The sequence below is a fragment of the Siniperca chuatsi genome, linkage group LG7 (assembly GCF_020085105.1).
Source record: "Siniperca chuatsi isolate FFG_IHB_CAS linkage group LG7, ASM2008510v1, whole genome shotgun sequence".
Lineage (NCBI taxonomy): Eukaryota > Metazoa > Chordata > Actinopteri > Centrarchiformes > Sinipercidae > Siniperca > Siniperca chuatsi.
The window spans coordinates 1-9,183 of record NC_058048.1 but is presented as its reverse complement, the minus strand read 5'-3'; the positions used below and the strand labels follow the sequence as shown (position 1 = coordinate 9,183).

At 42.3% G+C, this 9,183-nt stretch overlaps 1 long non-coding RNA gene across 1 annotated transcript; it reads left to right on the top strand.

The window, feature by feature from the left end:
- Window positions 1-5,016: 5,016 nt before the first annotated feature.
- On the top strand, window positions 5,017-9,044 carry LOC122878983. Its single transcript, XR_006378601.1, has 4 exons — window positions 5,017-5,685; window positions 5,810-5,925; window positions 6,839-6,947; window positions 8,860-9,044. It is a non-coding gene; the product is annotated as an uncharacterized LOC122878983 (long non-coding RNA).
- The last annotated feature ends 139 nt before the right edge of the window (window positions 9,045-9,183 follow it).

Here is a 9,183-nt window from a genome sequence, read left to right as displayed (position 1 = left end):
GTACAGGGACGTCATCACGCAGTATTTTAATCCACCCTGCTACCTACCGGTGGTCAAGCAACACATCGAAAACGTCCACATTGAGATAAAGACGGATCAAAATAAACCTGTAAACCTGTAAGACTATCGTGAAACTCCATTTTAGACCTTCCAAAAAAAATCCTTTGTGACAAAAACAAAATGATGCCTCAGAGACTCGATCCTCACCATTTTGTGAGTTATTATGAGAATCAATTAGAGGGCGCTCTCCCTGGTTTTTACGGGGCGCCTGTTATGTACAGGAGAAGAATCGGTTAGATTCTTTTCTAAAATATTTTGTTTTGTATTGCTTTTGGTGAAAAAAGGATTTGCCATTGCTAAGCCTCATCTTAAATCAGCTGCAAAAAACATTGCCTCGGAGGTGATAAGCCACGCGGTTAGTAGAATAGGGGGTCGATCGGACGACGGGGCTCAAGAAGGATCCAGCAGTATGATGGTTTCAGCCAGACGACTGAGGAAGAGACCTCCCGAGCAGCAAGTAAAAGAGCGTAGGTCAAAAAAGAGAAAATCAGTAGGGAGAAGTAAGTCCAAAGGAAAGCACGCTGTTGTGAGCTCTGGAGATATATTTTAGAAAACAAAGATGGTGCTTTTACATTATAAATCGGCCGGATGCACTATGGATGAGCTGGATTTATTTTCAGCACCCATGACGCAACTGTCTATCGATGAAATGCTCTACACAGAAGTCCTGCCTTTGTCAGTCATTACTGACGGAGGTCCTATTGAATTTTTTATCCCCAGAGATGGGGAAAAATACATAGATCTGAATGATACTTTGATTTACCTTCGTGTGAAAATTACCAACGCCGACGGATCAAACCTAGCCGCCGACGCAGCAGTGGGTCTCATCAATTATCCTCTGAATACAATTTTTAACCAATGCGACGTTATTCTGGGGATAGGTTAATTTCACAATCCAGCACAACTCACCCTTACAGAGCGATGATAGAGACCCTCCTCCTAGTCAGTTCACTGCCTGGTTATTTTACAAAGACACAGCCAGTGCTATGGACTCTATAGTACCAAATAACAGTCAAAACAGGGGGTTAAATCGGAGAGCTCGGTTCACCTCGGAATCTAAAGATCTTCACCTGCTAGGTCCTCTTCACGCAGACATATTTTTCTGTGAGAGGCTTCTCTTGAACTCTGTGGATTTGAGAATTAAGCTGACCAGAGCTAACAACGCCTTCTGTCTCTTGGGCAACGCTGCTAGCATTTTCTGTTTAAAAATACTGGAGGCCTCATTGTTTGTCAAGAAAGTCACAGTTTCCCCGGCCGTGCGTTTAGGTCACGCGTCAGCTTTAATGAGGGGGAACGCTCTCTACTCTTTATCACGCGTGAACGTAAAAACCTACTCCATCCCGGAGAATTCCAGAATATGTAACCTGGAAAATCTCTTTCTGGGGACAATGCCTAAATATCTAGTGATAGCCATGGTGAACCACAAAGCCTTCACAGGAAAAAGAGATCTGTCACCCTTCAATTTTATTCACAACAATGTTGAATACATGGCTCTGTGTCAGGACGGGAGACAGGTGCCCTGTTCTTTACAAATGTTTAAAGATTGTTACAACTTATAAAATAAAGATGGATCTGGAGACGGTTAAATTCGTTTGATTCATTTTTTATTCAAATAAAGCCAACTAGGGGATAAAGGTATATGTTTCTTTTGTTTTCCTGATCTTAACGGCGGAGGTGATGTTTCCATCTCATCGTCCCAACGCGGTGCTAAGGGCATCTGTTTTTTCCCCTTCTTCAACACTTTGAGTGACCCCTCATCGTCGTCATCCCAACGCAGTCCTCCCTTTTGAAGTTTATGATATTGCTCGCGAGCACGGGGGTTACTCATCAAGGATGAAGGGATGTTGAGCTTCCGTAAAGTATTTAGAAACCCCATCCATCCCTTGGGTTCTCTGGATTTTTTATGCGTGATGGAGAGATATTTAAACAGGTCTAGCAGGTGTGAGCCTTTCACAATCTCTCCTTTATGGACAAACTCTCCAGAGAAAGCCCACCCGCTCTTGGTTAATTTCTTCATAATGTACTCTGCATTGTTACGGTAGCGAACAGGTAGGTTTTGCAGCACCTCACTAGCAGTTTCATCCAATGTTACTTGTTTGTCTTCTCGCTGATTTTCTTGTTCCCCTGATTCTTGGGTTAGAGTCAAAGTGATACGATGTTCTTCTTTCTCATCTTGTTTGAGTAATGCTAGGTATCTTTGCAGCAGAGCGTATTTTTTAATTTTATCATGAGCGTTCAAACCCTTTTCATTTAACACATCCCTCATTTTTACATCCAAATCATTTTCTACCGTACGTCTCATCATTTCCCCTGCTTTGGGAGCAGAAGCTACCGACTGACTCAGACGGTTTAGCTATTATGGCGAAATCAAAAACATCTTTTGACCCATGATTTATCTTCTAATAAGCCCTCCCAGCAGCTCTCCAAATATCGGCACCACCGCTGACAGCAAAGGTAAAAGAAAACCTCCAGACTGTTTTCTCAGAGCCTGGTGTTTGGTTTTTAGACTGTTTTTTTATTGGCCAGCAACCTGATAATCTTCTTTTGTTTTCTGAGTTTTTTATATTGAGCCGAGGTCAGGGGAATGTTTCCTTTTAAGAGGTTTAAGGAGAGCTCGCACAAAGACTGAAGAAACTTAGATGATTGAGAATGTCTTTACGTTTCCAAGGTGTGGCGTGACATAAAGCACGTAGTAAAGGCACACAGGCTGGATCAGGACTTGGATTCCACTGATGGGAGAGTATTCCCGGCCTTAGTCTGTATTGTGTTAAATACCCGTGAGGATCTTTGGTAGCATCTTCAAAACTTTCTAATAAAAAGGCTTTTCGTCCGTTTACAAAATAAGTCTTGCCACATCCACTCGGTCCTGTGACCAGACAAGAAAAAGGCATTTTCAGTCTGGGGTCAAAGTCAATTTCTTCGGATGAAAACATGTTTTCTCCTCAATAACCAAAGGGCAATGTATGTCCTAGACTCAGCAGCCGTCTCTTATCATATACAACTCTGAATTTTTTTTGGAATACTGTGTTGAGGGATTTCAATGACCCCCCTCTCATTAGAGTTTTGCACATAATCCTGAACCAGGTCTTTGACGCTATCAAAGTTGACAGCTTCACAGCATTAGGGTTAGGGTTAGAGGGTTAGGGTTAGGGGGTTAGGGGGTTAGGGGTTGGGGTTAGGGTTCGGGGGTTTAGGGTTAGGGTAGGGGAACTGAACCTGACCCCCAGCAAAGTGGGAGACAGGACGTGCACGGTTCTAGGGTTAGGGTTAGGGTTAGGATTAGGGGGGTAGGGTTAGGGTTAGGGGGTTAGGTGAAAAAAGGGGTTAACTCCCCACAGGGAGTTATAATGCACTGGCACTAGTTTTTCTTTATATTGTAAGTTCATAAAATCAACATTTTTCTACTATATGGTTTATAAAAGCTCTGGAACCCACCCCAAAAATTACTAAAATAAAGGTCCTGATCAATATTCAGTTTGAAAGTTTAAAATACGAGCCAATGTCGTGTTGAAAGATATGTTTGTAATAGGTTTTTATCTTTGTCTTCCAGGTAACTGAGATCTCACCAGGGACCTGACAGGAAAGAAGGGGAGAAGAGAGAGATGTTCAACCAAAGGTAAGGAGGATCAAATGCCACTAAGGTAGGTAAGTAGGGAAGGTAAGAGGGTAAAGGAAAACAGGTAAGTAAAAGACAAGAACCTGGGGTTGAGGTCAGGGAAAAGGAAAGGGGGAAAGGTTAGGTTTAGGGGTAAGGGTGGAGGTGGTTAGGGTTAGGGAAGGGGAAAGGGGAGGAAGGTTAGGGTTAGGGAAGGGGAGGAAGGTTAGGGTTAGGGAAGGGGGGAGGACGGTTAGGGAAAAGGAAACGGGGAAAGGTTAGGGTTAGAGAGGAGGTGGTTAGGGTTAGGGAAGGGGGAAAGGGGGAGGAAGGTTAGGGTTAGGGAAGGGAAAGGAGGTTAGGGTTAGGGAAAAGGAGACGGGGAAAGGTTAGGGTTAGAGAGGAGGTGGTTAGGGTTAGGGAGGGGGAAGGGGGGAGGAAGGTTAGGGTTAGGGAAGGGAAAGGGAGGTTAGGGTTAGGGAAAAGGAGACGGGGAAAGGTTAGGGTTAGAGAGGAGGTGGTTAGGGTTAGGGAGGGGGAAGGGGGGAGGAAGGTTAGGGTTAGGGAAGGGAAAGGGAGGTTAGGGTTAGGGAAAAGGAGACGGGGAAAGGTTAGGGTTAGAGAGGAGGTGGTTAGGGTTAGGGAGGGGGAAGGGGGAGGAAGGTTAGGGTTAGGGAGAGGGAAGGGTGGAAGGTTAAGTATAAGGAAAGCCGTTAAGGAAAAGAAGAAAATAAGACAGACGGATACAAATCAAAATATAGGAAGCGAATTAGGTTTAGCAGATGACTGCCGCCGACATAATCTCATAAAAAGGAATAAATAATAAAAAATGAACATATTTATATATATATATATATATATATATATATATATATATATATATATATATATATATATATATATATATATATATATATATATATATATATATATACACACACACACATATCTTAAAAAGGAAAGCATGCAAAATTGATAAAAAAGTAAGTTATTAGTGCATTAAAATTGCACCATAAGTGCTGAATTCAAGTGCTATGTTAGTCATGCAAGTTCATATTCAAATCAATTATTTAAAAAACACCATATATACACAATTCAAAATCATGTTAAAACACCAAATTTATATTTCTTTACAGAGAGGATGTCGGTTAATTTCAAATGCCAAACCCAGGCATAGCCAATAAAAGATAGTTTGATTTGTTCCTATTAAGAGAAAAGGGAAAAAAGGGGGCATGTTACAGTTGTTCATTTAATCCACTGGGATCTAACGTCTTCAGTTGAACGATCCCTCTCCACTCCGCTCGTCTGCGCTGTAGGGTGGACTAACCGTCTCTGCCCTCCACGTCTCTATACCTGAGATGTTCAAAAACAAACATTTAAAAGTGCCCATGAAGTAAAAGCGTAAAATACAGTATGGATTAAAATGTGTCCAAGTTGTTCCCCCTCTACGTGTCTATCTGGTCGAGCCAAAACTCTATGAGAGCCTTTGCTGTATCGCTGGTCCAGTGGATGGGATCACAAGATTCTGTCTTAAATGTTAGTGGACTGATCTCCGGGAGTGCATTCTTTTTCTTGGTTATTTGCCGATTCAGGCTTTGTAATAAAACTTTTTGTTCTCTTTCCAATCTGTGTGAGTAATTGATAATGGGAATGTATATTGAGGCATTGGGAAATGTCTCCTCAGCTGTCTTCAGTAGAGCATTCAATTGTTTGGACATGGTAAGTGGTTGTTGGCGTCTCAGACAATTGTTGAGACCCAAGGAGAGAATGACCTCACTGACGGTAGTAACAGGTTGGAGTTTCTTTAGTACCTGGTCGATATGATGGAACTGTGCACCAGGGAAGCTGTCAACTTGAACTTCATCACTGGTGAACGGTGGAATACGAGCCAGGTTGGAGTCTCCTATTACTAGGACAGGTTTTTTGATGTGTAGTTGCCAGTTTCTAATTTTCTGTTCTGTTTTCTGATGGGTTGTAGGTTCCCGGACAGAGGCAAAGCCAGACATTGAAGGTGACTGTGTTTTGGAAAGGTTTGTGGAGGACTCAGATTGGGGGCTGTTGTTTCTGCTGCTGCTGCTTTGAGCTGATGTTATAGCTTTAGCAGTGTTCCCCATCATCACATGTCCCCATGCTCCTTTTGTTTGTCGGTTTTAGGAGTCACCTGTTTCGGTTTGCTATTGACCTTCCGACAAGTCTGGAAAGCCTCTGAACGGTCACCCATCAGCCCAGGGTCCTGATAGGGAGATTTGGGAACAGAAGGAGGTGATTGGGTGAGTAAAAGAGAGAGTGAGTCAGACATATCCACTGCCACATTACTGAAATGGACCCTTGTAGTATCACTAAAGTTTCCCTGGTTTGTGCTTCCCTCCACTGCTCTGTCTTGGTCAGGCCTTGGAGGGGTCTTGACAGTCCTAAGGGATGAGGTAGAAGAAGGAGGAGAGGGTGAGATCTGATGGGAATATAACTCCCGTCTCTCTGTGTCTGGCCTCTCAGAGACTGTGGTAAGGGAGCTTTCACCGTCTCCTCCCTCGTCTTGTGAAGGAATGATAGAGAGATTGTGTACTGTTAAGGGAGCGTGATGGAGTTCTACTGTAATGTCCCTAGATGTGGGATGAGCTACAGGAGTCTGCTTAGCTTGAGGCAAAGGAGGCTCAACTGTTATGCTCTCTGGCTGCTCTATTGTGGGCTTTTGAACCGTCTGAGACTGAGCTGAAGGTGGAAGAGGTGGGAACTCGTCAGATAGCAACTCCTTGGGTAAGCGGCTACACGGTGGCTTACCCAGAAGGGTCATATTCCTCAGAGTTTCTACAGACGAAGTTGTAAGTTTACGTCTGTATCTAGCCCTGGCCCACTTGATGGCTCTACTGAAAGCCTCCTCCTGAAAAGGACCCAGACTGTCAAGAATGGATGCAATGACTTGATCGTAATGGTCCCTGAGAATTGCTAGATTGTTATCCATCCATTGTGCTGTGTTCAGTTTGACCCTCTCCTCAGTGACCCCGTTAGGTGAGGCAGGTTTAATGAACGAGGTCAGTTTATTTACTTTTCTCATCATCCCCGCCGGGAAAGAGTCATCCCGAACACAGTTAACTAGGATCTCAGAGTGATGGATAGCCTGTAGTAGTTTAAAATAATTTTTGGTCTGATCTACTACTGGTTGTGTCACTATGGTTTCCTGTGTAGGTCTCACCAAGGAGGAGGGGGGGCCCTTTTCCCACTCACCCAGGTTCTGTGTAGTCAACACCGTAAACCGGTTCTGGAGTGGCAGAGTCATGGTGTCATAAAAAAGCAGGTAGGTTCTTTAAAAGGCTACAGAGGAAAGAGAACTCTGTTAAACAGGTAAGTTTTGATAAAAAAAAAAGGGGGGTGGGGGGAATAGTTAAAACATTTAAAACATTAAAAAGAGATAAAAAATGAATTTAAAATATAAAAAAACAAATATAAACAACCTACGAATATTAAAGGAATCTAAGAGTAAAAGGTAAAAGGGTAATAATAAACAGGTAATTGTTTAGACCATAAAAATCCAAATAATCAGAGAAAAAGGAGGAGATTTTGACTCACTGGGATTTCTAAGCTTGTTCTGACATCTGGTGGTCTGTTACCAGAACTACACTTCTAAAAATCACCAACTAAGAGAAGGTGTGTTAAAACAGCTTTCCGTGTCCAAACAAACTTTTAAACAAAGAAAAGAAGGAGGGGGGGAAAAACAGTCTTGTCCAAGGTGGGAAAACAGTTCAGTAGACTTGGATGGGCTTTGCTAGAGAGTGGAGCAGTGACAGACATTAAAATTCCAGGTAGAATCTCTGGAGAATATTTCTCCAGGCCGTTGTGAAGTCTTCTGTGTGCGCACACTCTTTTATGTTGGAAACCAACTCACCGTTTGCAGTTGTAGGAGCCTGATACTTGTGTGGTCACAGTCGTGATAGTAGCAGGCTGTAGCAGGCCTGAGTAGGTCTGATGCTCCTCACAGGCTTTGTTGTGTTGGTGGTTTCCGGTCCATTGTTCACTGTTAAGTTTTCTATTTTACACCGATAAAAGGACAAGTGTTGTAAAAAAACAATAAAAAGCTGAGTCCTCCTGATTAAAATGGAATTAAGAATAAACAAGTACTGTTTATAAGAAAAAACTGAGAAGAAAGAGTTGTCTTAACGTTTCGCCAAACGGCTTCATCAGAAGATGGGAGACAAAGGAAAGGCAGCAAACTTATAGCCTTACCCCACCCAGGTGTGAGCTGATGTGTCCCTAGCTGATAGGTTGATTAGGTGGACAAGCCCCCTGGTGGGGTGTGGCATTATCCTTGTAAAGTACCCACCCTCCAGTGTGTTTGTTTGTGTTGTGGGGGAGGGGCACAAGGATGCTGCTAAAGGAAAGGAGGTAGGAAATTAATTTAAAAAGACAAACTAATAAAATTTTAAAATTATTAAGAGTTTTAAGACATCTTTAAAAACAAGAAAAATAAAACAATAGTATCCTGAATAACAATTATAACCAAAGTAGTTGCAATATTTGTTGAAGAAAGAGTAGTTGATTACTAGGCTCGGGCGAGGTTAGGGGCAAAAAGGGGTTAACTCCCTGCAGGGAGTTATAATGCACTGGCACTAGTATTTCTTTGTATTCTAAGTTCATAAAATCAACAGGTGCTACTATGTGGTTTATAAAAAGTTTAAAAAACCAAAAGGAAAAAATTAGGGGAAACAACAAATCAGTGTCTGGGACTAAAATCACTAAGAAATGGAAGAAATGACTACATAGTCTAACAGTCGACGGGGCTCAGTTAAATCTCCTGTAGCGGGAGATTTGAGACACCACCATTGATAATTCATAAAAAGTAAGCACTCAGGTATAATTTCAGGAGAGCAACTGGGTCAGAAAACAAAAGCAGACAAACAGAACTGCAGCAGGGCGGTAAGTGCTGAAAATAAAAAAAGGTAAGTGCTGATTAATCAGAGGGAGATACAAGAAATTATATAATAATATTAATATGAATAAGTGCTTCAATAGAAAAAAACATGCATGTAGTAAATCATAATGTACGTAATAGAAAAAATATACAACTACATAACAAAAGGATGAAACCGAATAGCCCTGTTGCAGCAATGTCTGCCTAAGGTCCTGACCAATACTCAGTTTTAAAGCTTAAAACTCCAAGCCGACCCCGTGTTAAAAAATGTGTTTTTTATTTAATTTTTTACATCTTATAGGTAAGAGAGATCCCGCTGGAACCTGCCCGGAAAGAAGGGGAGAAGAGAAAAGAAAAGAAAAAGAAACTTGACTAAAGCTAAGGAGGATCAAATGGTCACCCAGGTAGGTAAGTATGGGAAGGTAAGTAGGTAAAGGGAAACAGGTAAGTAAAAAACGGAAACTTGGGGTTAGGAAAGAGGAAAAGGGGAAAGATTAGGGTTAGGGGAGGAGGTTGGGGTTAGGAAAGGGGAAGGGGGGAGGAAGGTTAGGGTTAGGGAAAAGGAAAAGGGAAGGGTTAGGGTTAGGGGGGAGGAAGGTTAGGGTTAGGGTTAGGGTTAGGGTTA